This window comes from Manduca sexta, unplaced genomic scaffold, assembly GCF_014839805.1.
Source record: "Manduca sexta isolate Smith_Timp_Sample1 unplaced genomic scaffold, JHU_Msex_v1.0 HiC_scaffold_3362, whole genome shotgun sequence".
Lineage (NCBI taxonomy): Eukaryota > Metazoa > Arthropoda > Insecta > Lepidoptera > Sphingidae > Manduca > Manduca sexta.
Genome location: NW_023594422.1, coordinates 1 through 14,208, shown reverse-complemented (window position 1 = coordinate 14,208; position 14,208 = coordinate 1). Strand labels below are relative to the sequence as shown.

Genomic DNA, 14,208 nt, shown 5'->3' with positions numbered 1-14,208 from the left:
CCGATCTCGAGGAACCGGCCACCTTCGGCAAGGCAGCGTACGGAAGCAAGCAGCTTGTCGGCGGCCAGAGAGTTGAGCACCAGATTCACTCCGCGGCCGCGCGTGCGCTTCTGCACGAGTTGTTCGAACGAAGTGTCGCGCGAGTTGCCGATGTTCGCGTCCGGCAGCTCTGGGAACCGCGAGCGTAGGAACGCTCGTTTCTCGGCGGTGCCCACAGTGGTGAACACCGTGCATCCGGCGTGCAGCGCTATAGCTATGGCGGCCTGGCCCACGCCGCCCGTGCCCGCGTGGATCAGCACCGACTCGCCGCGCCGCATACCGCCGCGCACCGACAGCGCGTAGTAAGCCGTCGCATATGCTACCGGCACTGTCGCAGCCTCCTCCAGTGACCACTTTTCGGCACTTCCCACAAAAGCTCTCATCAGCGAGGACAGTGGTGGCAAGACCGCGCGCCGCTACCATGCCCATAACACGCTTGCCTTTCGACGATCTGCCACTGAACTCCAAACCGAGGATGCACTCTTGGCCGGCAAGATTGCCCGGCAACGCATCCGGCGGCAGTTTTCCCGTAGCTAACATGATGTCACGGAAATTAAGCGGTGCGCAGTAAACGCTGCAGAGGTCGGTGCCAGCCGGCAGCGGTGTCTCCCGCGCGTACCGCAGGGGGCTCTCGATCCACCGCAGCGAGGACAGGTCACCACGCGTCAGCGTGTTAACGTACGCGTGTTCCACTTGCAACTGCGCGTCAGCCGCCGCCGCCAGCGGCAAGTGTCGGTAAGTGCCCCACACACCAGCGCGCAGCACGTTCACCGCTACGTCCTTCTGCACCTGCGGCGCAGACGGCGGAGCCCACCGCGAACGGTTCCTTGGCGCCCGGCATATAGAACACGCGCAGCGCGCGGCCGCCGGGCTCGGCGCGCAGACACGTGGCCAGCCCCAGCGCGCCGCAGTCGACCGCCCGCGTCACCGCGTACACGCGCAGCTCCTCACTCCGGCGCGCGCCAGCGCCGTGCGCATGTCGTCCACCCAGCCGAACGCCTTGTCGTCGGTGATGTCGATGACGACGTGTGCGGCGGGCAGCGCCACGCGCTTGCGCAACAGCAGGTACTCGCAGGCGGCCGCCGCCTGGCGCGACACCAGACAGAGGCCGGCGCGCTCGAGCGTGTCTTTGGCCGCGGGCTCGTTGAGGGCGCCGCGCGGCTCCTCCAGCAGCAGCATGCCGGTGTCGCCGAGCGCCGATGCCAGCGCCGCCAGTACGCCGCCGCCATGCCGAGACAACACATCCGCCGCTATTGCCAGGTGGCACTCGCTTTCTGGCGGCGCCGAACGCCCGTCCTTTTGTGTCACCTACAAATAATGATGTCATTGATTTACTATTTACCTAATATAATACTTAAAATTATAACATGATATAAAACCATTATCCAACCTTAACGCCCAGTTCCTCCATGGACGCCTTGTAGTTGGCGGCCTCCGGACCCGCGGCGAGCGAGGCGTCGACGCGCACTTGCGGTTCCTCGTCGAGGATGCGCATCGCGATCGGCGTGAGCAGAGCTTCGGCCGCGCGGCCCAGTGCCGCCTCCACCGTCTTCAGTTTCAGTGCTCCCGCATTCTCGAGTACCACCTGCAGGCTGACGGCGAGAGCGTCACGTTTGGAGCGCGAGGTGTCCTCGGTGGCTATGTTGGCGTTGTCATACGGGAGGAAAGTGGTATTTCTCGAGCTTGGGCGCCGCTTGCGCATTGGCGCGACGCGGAGCGAGGCTGGTTTTGACACCACGCAGCTCCACGCCTCCGGCCGAGATGACGTCGATGTCGCGGCGCATGGTGACGCGCACGCCGGCGGCGGCGCTGCGCAGGTGTGCCACAGGGTCGATAAGCGCGCGCCGCAATCGCGTCGGCAGGTACAGCTCGCGCGTGTCCACCCCGATGATGCCGAACTGAAGCATTGTGTCCATGAACGAGATCCAGTTACCGTTCCAGGTGAGCTCTCCGACGGTGCCGCGCGCGTCCGAAAGACTTAATTCCACGGAAAATACCGCCGTAATTGTAGCCTCTGAGTCTCAATTCCTTGTAAATGTCTTCAGTGACGAGTGGCGCTGCGGCGTCGGTCGCGTCGGGCTCGACCTCCGCGGCCGGCAGCCGCTCGTCTGTGTCCGTGTCGGCGAGGCGCACCACGCCGGTGACCACCACCGCGCCGCCCTCGCACACGTCGAACTGCCCCGTGCCATCCAAGATGTTGATCAAGAATCGCACGGGACCCTCGCTCGACATGATGGTAGCGCGCTTGAACTGTACATTCTCCAGAACAATCGCAGTTTCTTCCGGTTTCTTATTGTGTAACTTGGCTACGGTTCTCCAAACGAGAGTCTGCGGCAACAAAGACGTCACTTATATAAAACGAAAGGTAATGATTGGCAAATGAATGTAATTTAAATCAAACGGTGTACTCACTAGATACCCGGTGGCAGGGAACAGTACACGGCCGTCGATGTTGTGGCCAGCCAGGAAAGAGTCCTCGGGACGCGACAGGTCGAACTCGAGGATGTTTTCGCCGGAGCGCGAGGCAGAGCCGAAGTGTGCGACGCTCCACTCGATGGAGTGGTCCCAGCGCACGCGCGACGCCAGGCCGGGCGTGCCGCGCGCCACGGGCCAGTGCGGCGCCGGGTACAGCCGCGCCACCTGCGGCTGTCCGCCCGCCGCGTACAGCTTGCCGGTGCTGGCCAGCAGGTGGCGCAGCGTGTCGGCCGCGTCGCGCCGCACCAGCGGCACGTGCGCCGCCTCGGGCAGCGCGCGCTTCAGCACGGCCTGCAGCAGCGCGTGCGGCGCCACCTCCACCACGATGGCGCGCGCCGGGATCTCGCGCACCGCGTCCGCGAACCGCACCGGCGACAGCAAGTTGTTCACGTGGTAGTTCACGTCGCTGAGCTTGGCTGAGGGACGACTTGTCTGATTAGCTCAACTCAATACCCCTGGTGTACACTTGATATGATCGAAAACACGTTCAACTCACCGAGATCCGATTCCCATTGGTCCTTGGGCAACGATGATGAGATCCAGCGCTGGGAACGAGGTTTAGGATTGGGGATGATTTTCTCCAGACTCTTCCGTAATAATGGCGCGGCTGTCGCTATATACTTGCTGTGGAACGCGACTCCGGAACTATTGACACGGCGAGCAAACACGCCCTCCGCCGAGAGCTCGGCAACGAACTTTTCCACTGACGGTACCGGCCCGGAAATCTAATAAATGAAACAGTAATATATTAAACTCGATCACTCGCAATTGGTAGAGACTGAACGGTGCAACCGTTAATACGCACCGTGACGTTATCGTTAGAATTGTGGCACGCCGGAGATACGTCAGAAGGGCAGCGCTTCTGGCAGCTCTCCCAGGAGAGGCCCACGGCCGCCATCGCGCCCGGTGATAACTTTGCGTCAATGATGCTGCGGCCACGCCAGTACGCAGCCAACACCGCTTGCTCGCCCGTCAACGTCTCGTCCGCATATGCACAACCTACATACAAAATATTAGAATGTAAGTATTTGGTCAGCGGATGTGGAATGGAAGGCTTACTGGATCCGCGCCGTGGGAACACGCACCAATCTCGCCGACAGAGTGTCCGACAATGCCGTCGGGACGCACTTCCAGCTCGCGCAGAACGTCCACCAGCGCCACTTGTACCGCCGCGATCGACACGAACGAAGTCACCACGTCGTCGAACGCCGTGTCAGGTGCATCCGTCAGCGCGTGCACGAGGTCGATGCCGTGCGGCTTCAGCGCCGCGGCCGAGCGCCGGATGCTGGCTGCGAACACCGGCAGCCGCATCAGTGCGCGCCATGCCCGGCCACTGCGAGCCCATGCCGGAGAACACGAACCACACCGGCCGTGGCTCGCTGCCGTCCGTCTCCTGAAAAATGATAATTATTATCCGCTGCACAGAATGCGATACAATAACAGATGTGCGACACTCACAATGATCTCCTCCTGCGGCGCGCCGTCGACGTCGAACAACGTGTACCCGCGGAAGCTGTGCCCAGGTATGTTGCGCGCGTGCACGGCGTCGAGCAGCGCGTGCAGATCGGCGTCGCGGCGGTGCTCGGCAGCTAGAGCTAGCAGCTCGTGCGCCGCCTCCTCGGTGCGGCCCGACGCCAGCACCAGCCGCGGCACCTCGTACTCGGCGCGTGCGCGCTCGCTGCGCTCCGATTCTAGGATGATGTGCGCGTTCGCTCCGCCGAATCCGAACGAATTCACCGCCACCAGTCCGCCGTCCCACTCCATGTTTCGGTCCACCACCTACACGAGCTCGCGTTACATAAACCACTTCTAACGTAATACACGCAATACATTTTTTCATTTATTATAATGTATTGTTATGAACGATCGGTTCGCATACAAAATAAGAGTTGTACCTTTATTCTTCCATCACTGAGAGCAGGTATATCCGGATTAGGTTCTTTGAAGTGCAAATTGCCAGGAATCTTTCCGTACTCCATAGCCACCACCACTTTGGCGATGGAGCAAAGGCCCGACGCCGGTTCTGAATGTCCCATGTTGGACTTCACGGAGCCCAGTAACAAGGGCTTCGTCCGATTGTTACAGAAAAAATCTGCAATCGCGTTCACTTCTTGAGGATCACCGACCTATGACACACACAATATATACCGGTAAACATAAATAACACAGTCCACAGAGAGTGTACAAGACAATGTTGCGGAGTGGTGCATACCTTAGTGCCAGTGCCGTGCGCCTCTACGTAGGCGACGTCCTGCGGCCGCAGACCGGCCTCGTGGAACGTCTCCTGTGCGAGCGCGCGCTGCACCTCGCCCGAGGGGAAGGTGTGATGCCCTGCACCTTAGAGCCGTCGGTGTTCATGCGCGCGCCGCGGACGGTGGCGTACACTCGCCGCGCGTCGCCACGCCGCTGCAGTAGCACCGCCACCGCCGCTTCCGAACGCACGTAGCCGCGCCCGCTCGCGTCGAACGCGGCGCACCGCCCCTCCGGCGACAACATACTCAGCCGGTGGAAATTGAGCGAATTGGCCGGCTTGAGACACAGGTTGGTTCCGGCGACGACGGCCGCGTCACAGTGGCCGGCCCGCATCGCGATCACTGCTTGCGCCAGCGCGAACATGGAGCTCGTAGCAGGCCGTATCGATGGCGTACGAGGGCCCGCGCAGATCGAACGTGTACGAGATGCGGTTGGGGAACATGGCGCGGCAACAGCCGGTGAGCGCGTATCCATTGATCTTGTCGGGATCAACGGTCCACATCTCCTCGGTCTCGGAGTTGGACACGCCCACGTAGACTCCAGTGCGCGAACCGCGCAGCTCGGCCGGGTTTAGGCCGGCGTCTACGATGGTCTCGTGCGTGAGCTCAAGCAGTAGCCGAAGCTGTGGATCCATGAGGTGCGCTTGCTTGGCGTGCACACCGAAGAACGTTGCGTCGAAGTGCGCCAAATCCTTGAGCTTGCCATTGCGCTCTGGCAGCCCGTGCAACCCTACAAAACACACACAAACACGTTAGCGCAGCTACATGCACGAACGACAAACGTATCCACACACCTTATTCGACACCGCCGCGAGTGTGTAAATATTGACAACGTTAATGACGTCACCAGTCGCCATGTAATTGACTGGGTACTACTAAACAGATATTGATTTCGCTTTCGTAGATACACGACACACGTATACCTTGTTGATAAAATTTATCAATATTCCAATGATATTGTTCATCCTCTCAATTCTCACTGATGTGACAGCAGATAACTACTTAATATATCTAATAACGTCAGTGGTAAGCACATACTTTTTGAGATGAGTTTGTGATAATAATATTTGATATAATATGGATTTTATTCTAAGCCAATCTTTAGTGATGACTGCTGGTCCTACATACTACATGATCAAAAATTGATTTGCATGGTATGGTGATTCGTGTCCACTCTTGCCAGGTGACCCGATTTGCGCGAGACGTCCCGATTTTCAAAGTTCTGGGGACGTGTCCCAATTTTCACCTGATTGGAAGATCAAATGTCCCGATAAATGAATAAAATGATTAAGAATCATTAAGTATTACGAAAAAAATTAAGTAAGCATACATTGTCACACTCAACATCACTATGTTGAGTGCGACAATGCGCCCAAAATAGCACGCATGACCTCAGTAGCGCTGAAGGTGTAATTTTGTTTTATTCTCTTGCTTGAAGATGCGACTACCCCGCGATCTGTGCTTCGATGTTAAAGCAGAAATCCAAATTAAAGCCAACTTTAGCTTGACTTGCAATGAATTCTTTTATTGGGAAGACGCAATAAATAAAAACCTTAATAAAAAAAACTTGATTTTTTAAGTCCCGATCTACAACACTAAATCCCGATTTGTTTTACCTTCTGCCCAGATTTTAAATATTTACTTAGCATCACTGAGTGTCCAATGTCGGTAAAATCTAGTTTATACTCTGTTGAAGATAAACAAATTGTCACGTGTGTCTTATAATAAATATGATATTATGTCCCCTAAAGGAGTATGCTATGCGACGCGCGAAGAGTGGGAATCAAATATGGAGAATTAAGTTTGCGATGTCGCGCGAATATGTGACCATCGAGAACTTTGCGTGTGCGGCACGAACGAAATGTGCCGGTCGCGAGTCGAGAGACCGTATCACGCCACCGCCGCCCGCCGCCCGCCGCGGCCCCGTCGCCGCGCCAGTGACGTCAGCGGCGCGGCGGGGCCACGCGGCGCGACGGTGCAGTGGCGTGATGTACACCGCATCATCGTCTTCGTGTTACAATACTTCTGTTTTTTATTTCATTTCACAATTCTGAGAAATTGTACCTACTGACAAAAGGAAATATTTTCTTTGTAAGAAGTAACCATGAATTAAAAGTTAATGATATTCAAATTGCAGGCAATAAACAGCGACGCGGCGTTGGGCTCGGCTCCTCTTGATAGCGTCGGGATATGTGCGACTAATTTCACGAAAAGTGCGCAGTTGTCAAACGCTATTATCTCATTAAGGAGTCATAACTAGGTACACAAGTAGCTGCGCAGCACGCAGACGCGCAGGCGCGCACCGCGCCGCCACACCACGCCTGCCACCAGGTACACACTACACAGCTCCGTGATAACATCTACTACGAACACATACTTCCCACCATTAATCTGAAGTCGAATAGCGGTGCACTAACATTATGAAAACTGTAGAGCCTGTATAAGATACTGTCCATTCATACATTTTGTTTCGTCCTGTAATTCAGTATTGGCAAGAATTTAAATTCACGCGAAATTCAACTGCGAGAACTAATCACTAACTAGACGTGAATTTAAATTCTTTACTTGCCAATACTTGTTTAGTTACCCAGATTAAAGCCGAAACAAAATGTATGAAAATGGACCTTGAGGTATCGCCTTAATTATAAATCACATCGAAAGCTGGATTGACACGCTCAAGGTTTGCTTGGACAAAGTAAATTTCGGGGCTTTTACCCGTGGCCTCCATTAATTATAATTGTTATATATTATAATTTAATAATAATTAATTATAATTGTTATATATTATAACAATTATAATTAATGAATAATATATAATATATACAAATAAATTGTTCAAGCTTGAAGATTTTATAGTTATGGTCTCGTTTCATCTTATTCGTTTCTGCCCCTTCAAACAGGTGTAAGCATAATATGTTGATTGTTTATAATAATAAATAGAATAGAAAAGTATTACAGAAAACCATAAACAATGATTTAGATAAAGGTTACTAAGTATTACGACGGATACGTAAGGGTATACCAGTGTGTAAAGTCGTTAAGAAGACAAACTCTGGCTGCCGGAAATTCGCACTCATTATTTGTTTACCACTTTATTACGTGAGTGTGAATGTGGACACAAAGCATGACGTGCGTGTCACATTGAGGAAAACAGTTCGACAGTTATCACGCTCTTCGTTTAGAACGGTGCGACCATCTTCACTCCGCGGCGCCGCCTGCCCCGGCCACCGCCAGCCCCTGCGCGGTACCGACGGTAGTCGTCTCTAGCGTCTACGCAGACGCTGGCAGTGTTTAAGAATTCTGCTTGCTATCATTAAAAGATACAGCTATTTATGATATTATATTTCCTATTTAAAGAGTTTACTTATGCCTTATAAGCATTACTTATACATACAATATACTGTGACATATTAGGTAACATGGAACTTAACAGCGCTGCGGTTTATTCTCTAATGCAACTTATGTACGACTACAATTAAATGTAATATTATAAGTATAAATGACGAGAAGAAATGAAGACTTGCCAGGAGATGAGCGCTACACGCAATAATCAGTTGATCAAATTCATTTATCTTCTCTAAAACGATTGGCTTTGTTCGTCTCGGCATTTACACGTATCGATACTTATATCTATTATAAATGCGATGTTAGAGTCAGGTTATGATTCGACGGGACCACTTAGCCGATTTCAAAGAAATGTGGTATGGAGACAATTTGAGAGTCTGAGGCATAGGCTACTCTATACGGGTATCCCGATAATATATGCACCGGGACTTTTATCCCAGAAAAACGTTTTTAATGCGGACGAATCTGCAAGCAAAAGCTAATAAAAGTATTAATAACAGGAACCAGAGATAAAAAAGAAAGGGGATGACAAAAGAAGAGGAGAAGAACACCAAGCAGCGATTATTGGAGCTATTTGTGCATGTTTATTTGTTAACTGTTTAGTTACTGTTTCATTGAAATCAGATATCGAAATAAAGTTATTTGGAATTTACTTTAAAACTTTGGTTTGAATTATTTAATGCAGATGGACTTTCATGCGGACGGATATACGGATAGTAAGTCAGTAAGTATATATCTAAATAATATTATATTTATCAATAAAGTAATTATATTCCTCGAATATTAGAAACAAGCCGACAACGTGACTCGAACAGGAATTGAAACAATAACACATTGTGTTGTTTAGTCGTCATCGATAAAATAATTAACTTCGAGTCGTTGCATTGACCACGCAACTCCAGCCGCGGCATGAGCTGGGCCACTGATATCGATAGCCGCCGAGACGCATCGCGCGGTGGGCGAGCCCTCCGCCCGGCCTGGAGGGCGTCGGGCCCCGCACCGGACACCGCCGCAAGGCACGTTTATAATTCAATCAATTATAACTATATATTTTATACCATACTCTTTACACACACAGTTTGTTTAAACGTAATAACTACTTACCTAAGTACTTTACTATTTGCCTCGCCTCAGTCGAGTTTTGAATATAATTAATAATAATGGTCCCTGTGTGAAAAATTTAACAAAAGTATAGATAATTATAATTTACTGCGCAGTTATGTTTCATTAATAGAATAACCCAAAAGAGGCCTATTTAATGTAATTTCTGAGTTGCCTGTCCTGACTATTCTTTGTTGTTAGTGTACTGCACTGGCAATGCACCTTAGTACATATCGGCGTTCACACTTCGGCGTTCACACTCGTCATGGACAATTTGTAAAGGTAACATCCTTAATTGAAAACTGTGACGATGAGTCCTTGGAGCGCGTTCGCACATTATGTAAACAACGATGACGTCGGCCAAAGGAATATTACGAGTAGCGACGCGGGGATACTGTGCGTGATGTTTTACTAACGGACAGCGCGACCGGGAGCACCCGTCTCTCATAATAAGTTCAGCATTTTGTAATAAATATACGCTATGAAAATACTTCTAAAGATCGCCTCAGTGAACCACATTGAATATTGCGGCGGCAATATGCAGATTTACGAATAGTTACTTTAAAAACTGGTTTTAGATATTTTTGAAAATATTAAACTGTTTAAAATGTTCCTAATTAAATTACCTATCTAATAGTTATACTTGTAAATTAATATAATGTGTAGGTACTTTAAGAGAAGATCCGCCAAATCAACAATGTTGGTGGCATTTTTATTATGAAAATAATGAAATTATAAAAATATAAAAAACACACAAATTATAAAAGAAATTAAGCAGACTGAAGCCTATCGACAGTAATCATAACATTTTGTAAAAATATGATCTTTATTTTTTTTCTAAATGTAAAATACACAGAAACATGTTTAGCGCGCCGTTTTGCAGGGGACATCGCCTTCATATTATAAACATTATAATTATTAACCTCTAGTTTTTTTATTCAAGAAACATATATATAGTTTAATTTTTTATGCTTGTTGATAATGGACGATTCCGCTTACTTATTTATTAGATTTAAAAAGTTTACTATATTTGTGGCCAGGCTTTATAGAGAAACATACCAAAGTAATTTTGAAGTCCAAAAATACAATTTCTTTAAGGAGATCTTAGCGCGACAGTCGTACCGTGTACGCAATACATACAACTTAGTCACTAAAAATAACTATACATGTTATTCATTTATGTCATCTCTGCGACCTATACCATTAGATTAGGTACTAGTAGTGGCATTAGGGCGGGTAAACTTAAAATTACTTTTGATATTTATTTTATTTGAAACTTGTATTTTTATTTTACAACAAAGAGTCGTGTACGTTATTGTAAAAAGAACATCAAGAAAATAAGTACGTACTTTCATTTAGTAAAGCAATGTTAAAATGACCCTGTATAATATTATGTTGGTATGTATAGGTAAATACAAATTGTATGCTGATTTATAAGTGTAAACCTCGATTTGTTAGTTTCTATACATTATTTGATATTTGATTTTGCATGCATATTTCGGGCTTTTTCGGTTGCATATAGTCCGGTGTGGAATGATCAGTAAGTGAAACAGCCACAACACTCCTTTTCCTGCTCTTTAACGGCGGCGCTTATAGATAGAGTCGCAACTCTACTAACTATATTATACATATCGTACTATATTTTAGTCAATTATAATATAAATATACGAAAGTAATATAGAACCAAATATATTAAGTCGGTTGGTACACAATACTCATATTTTCATCGAATAAAATCAAATTTATTTGCTTTAACAAAACTGCTTAATCCCAGCCACCCACTCTGCGAGATCGTGCGCCTGGTTAGTGTGAGAACTCTAACACTAGAGAGTAGCTGCTGCGCATATAATCGACCGACCAATGGAATTAAGTACTTCTGTTTAGTTATTGATAAATGTAAACTTTAAGTGACATATAGGTACACTAATTGATAGAGCCCGTTAGGTCATTGGAATTATGAAACTTCTACGTAACTGAAAATGTTCAAATTATAAAATTAGTTTATTTTGCAATTTCTGTTTATTTATTGCATTGATGCTTGGGGTGGTGCAGCTTAAACCATCATGTTGCCACTTGAGAGAACCGTTTGCGTTTTAAATCCTTATATTGAGAAGTAGGAATTCATAGAGATCGTCACTTATACATACATTAAGCCTATATTTCGACGACAAATTAATATTAAATTCTACAACATTTTTGAAAGCAGGCTAGAAACCGTTTCCAAATATGCCTCTTTCACAAGCAGTCCATCTTCAAATTCTTTTTTTATTTCGTCAATATAAAAGATATTTCATATGACGCAACCGTTGTGGCTTTTGATTGTTCGGCTGGCCTTGTAAACTTCTATGTTTAAACAAGTACTTAAGTAATTAAATCACATACTTTTCGTTTGCTGAATTCATTTTGTGGCGAAAAATCCTTTTCATGGTTTTTGTGATGCTTGACTAAGTACCCACGCTTAGGTATTGCAACTGACCTATGACAAATCAGACAAAATGGCCGTATCTTTCACTATACAAAATATAATTCGTCTAGCAATTCTTCATTCAATTGATACGTTTTACCTCTCTTCGACACACTAGTTAAGTATTATTTATTAACAAACTTCCTATCGTTATAAATTTATTACAATAACAGAAAGCTACGAGGGGGTTAATCTGACCTAATTGAGGATCAACTAAAACAAAACCTGAATAGTTCGGTCATATTCGACCGTTTGCGCACTTCTGCTCTAGATTATACCTTATTGAGCATTGTTCAGTTAAAAAGTGTTCAAGTAAAATTCTGAGCTTTTTTAAAAATCTAGACTACGAATCTGACTTGAGGTTATAAAAACTACTTACTATTTAAGAATTAATTTATTTCTTTTTACTTTGTTATACCTATAATAGGTTGATACAAACGACGAGCATTAAATTAAATCTCGTATACTACTTATGTACTATTTTCAGAGCCTACACAAAGGATTATTTGGATGAAGCAGTAGTGCAGTCACAGCATTTTTATATTTTGCTTTGATGTATCTGCCACAATAGCTGTCGGTGTCTACGCATAGCTATCTATCTCGGTTTATGTACACTATAACATATATTTTTTGCATTCTGTTACCTTTATTTTCTTTCTTTCTCCTAACACTCGGTTAAAAGTATTTTGTCCCTGGTAGCACAAGGCTATGCCTAGTTTCTGTACCCTGAAAATACTAATATTAAGCATCTAATAGATTTATAGTTATTTATTTTAAGTAAAGTTTCTGTAAGTCTGTTTTTATTAAACGATTTCATACGTTTATGTATGTTCGCGGCTTTAAAAACGCGCACGTCAGCGCATGTAAAAACGTCCATTGTTCTACGCACAACTAGTGACGCTTCCGCAATCGACACTCACCGCACGACGCGTGTGCACAACGTGTGTGCAATACACACTGCGCTGCTGTCCACACAGAACAGTACAACGAAACCAACTCATATATCTCACGTAGATATTGAAAGCGTAACAGACAGATGAATTAGGCTGTAAGTAGTTAATCGGCACGACAATGTTAGCAGCTTCTTGCGGCTTTGGGTCTGTGGCTTATTGTCAAGAAGACGACAATATATGTTTTAACATTTACAACAAATATTTACTTATAAAAGTTGAACACAATATGAATTAATTATAATTAGGACATAGGTATTTTGTATGTTGCGTGCAAGTCTACGACACGTCGGCATTTTAAAAATAGAAAAACACCACAGTAATATGTTTAAAACTACATTCATACCAATGAATAGACTAATGTCTTAAATAAATTCATGAGCACACGGAAAAAACAATTATTATACATAACGCGCGTTCTTTCATCAGAATTTATTTCTTGACAGAAATAACCACGTTGTAATGATTATGCTTCAATATAGATTGGCGTCATTATACGCTAGTTTATGCCTACTTACATCACAGGGGATGTGATCAAGTTGCTACCCTATTACACACAATAATGTAAAAGAATCGATGCGAGTTCAGCGGTTGGGACTAGGGATAAATGTAGTCGCCCTAATACACTGGCCCAGTCGGTCGCCGCGCCGTGCCGCGCCTCGCAGGACAATGCGGCGAGGCGTCATGCTTCGCCGCGCGTCTGATTAGCATAGTCACACTCTTACACACGTCTTATTATACTCTTGAAATGGCCGAATTATACAACGTAATCCGTAACTATGACAAATTATCAAATCAAGTTTAGCACGTAGCTATTACAAGTATTAGCATTGTGCATTGTAGCATTATAGACACATCTTTGTGGTATTCTTCAATGCTTATTATGTGATATGTTAAATGGGATAATTTTGTAAACATGATAAACAAATTAAAAACGTCAATTAGTAACTCGTACACCGCGTTGCAAGGTTACCTTTTATTTTAATAATATTGTTATTATTATGAAGAGCGTTTTCGAGTAGACCCACGTCACAGCAAGCCGTATCATAACCTATATTTAGACGTCCCCACATTTGGAAAACCTGTTTCAAAACCGCATTCGTAAATTAACGTCAATTCCTTAAATAAATACTATGCCTACTTATGTTATTTCTATATAATTGTTCGGAAAGTTGTAAAATACTTAATTAATTCCATTAATTACTTTAAAAAGTAAAGACAATAAATGCCGAAATTTGGACTTATTCAAAATACTGCTCGGGCAGTGGCAGATACGATATTATATTGTGATAGACCGCGTAGTACACGGAGAAATAAGTACTTAGTAGATATTATACGACTTATACATTTTGCAAGTATGTACAACATAGCTCGTTATAATATAAGATAAAATATTTACAAAAACAATCAAAATACATCTAGAACATGTCATAAATAAGTTGACAAAAACCTATCTGTTTGCATTTCTGATACAAGCTATATAGGTATAGCTACATACGTAATACGTTTAAGTACGAGTTCATAATGTAATAATGCCATTAAAACGCCACAGCGAAATTATAAATAGGAAAAGTACTACCAA

General features: G+C 46.0%; 1 pseudogene; it reads right to left on the bottom strand.

Moving 5' to 3' along the window:
- Window positions 1-5: 5 nt before the first annotated feature.
- Window positions 6-5,518, bottom strand: LOC119192919 (annotated as a pseudogene).
- Window positions 5,519-14,208: the final 8,690 nt, after the last annotated feature.